The sequence below is a fragment of the Orycteropus afer genome, unplaced genomic scaffold (genome assembly GCF_000298275.1).
Source record: "Orycteropus afer afer isolate SDZICR_OR568_19922 unplaced genomic scaffold, OryAfe1.0 scaffold00946, whole genome shotgun sequence".
NCBI lineage: Eukaryota > Metazoa > Chordata > Mammalia > Tubulidentata > Orycteropodidae > Orycteropus > Orycteropus afer.
In genome coordinates, this window is record NW_006922533.1 from 113,942 (window position 1) to 115,411 (window position 1,470).

The 1,470-nt window shown below is 40.6% G+C and overlaps 1 protein-coding gene across 1 annotated transcript in view; it reads right to left on the minus strand.

Annotated features, from left to right (window-relative positions):
• The window catches only part of LOC103212387 (synaptophysin), a 13,026-nt gene that overhangs the window by 890 nt on the left and 10,666 nt on the right, over positions 1-1,470 (minus strand). The gene's annotated exons all lie outside the window — the stretch shown is intronic.

A 1,470-nucleotide genomic window follows, 5' to 3' on the forward strand; every position in this document is an offset into this window, starting at 1 on the left:
TGACTCGACGGCACATAACAACAAATAACAACAACATATGTATACACAAAACTGCCCTCGAGTCAGATCCAACTCATAACGACCCCTCCTTGGGTTCCCCCGGTGGTATCACTAGGGAAGTAGATTGCCCAACCTTCCTTCCAAGGAGTGATTGGTGGGTTTGAACCGCCAGGCTTCTGGTTAGCGGTCAAATGCCTTAGGCACTATGCCACCAGAGCCCCCCATATGTATAAATACACAGGTATAAATACATATACTTTCATATTAAAATATAAAAATATGGCCTTTATGTAATTATATGATACAGAAAACACTTTATATAACCTTTACTATACGACAAGCCCTTTTCTAAGCACTTTACATGTTATTCCCCCAAAACCCACTGACATCGAATCGATTCTGACTCACAGCAACCCTTTAGGATGGAGTAGAACTGCCCCATAGGCTTACCAAGGCTGTAATATTTACCAGAGAAGACTGCTTCTTCCACAGAGAAGTAGGTGGGTTCAAACTGCCGAACCCCCAACCTTTCCATTAGCAGCCAAGCTCTTAACCACCACACTACTAGGGTTCCTTCTACCTGTTATTAACTTATTTAAAATTCAGTTTGGGAACAAGAAGTAATATCTCCATTTTGCAGTTAAGGAAACAGGCCTGGAGAAGCTAAACTGCTCAAGGTCATACAGCCAACAAATGCCAAAAGGATTGGAATCATCATCCTGGAATTATAGGTGCATATATAATATATAACCAAAACCAATTGCTGTTGAGTTGATCCTGACTCATGGCAACCCCATATGTATCAGGGTGGAACTGTACTCCATAGGGTTTTTAGTGACTGGTTTCTTATAAGTAGATTGCCCAGTTTTTCTTCTGAAGGGCCTCTGGGTGGACTCAAACCTCTAACCTTTTGCATCACCCAGGGACTCCATATATATTATGTGCATATAATATACACACATAATATACATGTTACATATATAATATGTATAAAAATATACATTATATGTTTACACATATAAGTTGGTATAAAAGATATGTATCTGTAACACTTACATAACATTATTATGACTTACCACGTGTCAGGCCCTTTCTTAAGTACTTTGTATGTTATCAGTTCACTAAATACTCAACTTTGGAGCAGGACCTGTTATTAGTTTTCAATCTGCACATTCAAACTGAGGCCTGAGAGGCTAATTAGTTTCAGGTCATAGAACTTGCAAATGGCAGAGCTGGGATTTGAACCCACAAAGTGTCACTGTAGTCACCAGCTGGCAATAAATGGGTAACATTTTAAGTTATTTCTTCGTTTGCACATGAGTAAACTGGATCCCAAGTGGAGACTGAATTGCTGGAGATTCTACATGACTAGGCTGGGTCTAGGAGCTCTGGTAGCTTAGTGCCTAAGGCACTTGACTGCTAACCAGAAGGCTGGCGGTTCAAACCCACCAGCCACTCCTCGGAAGGAAG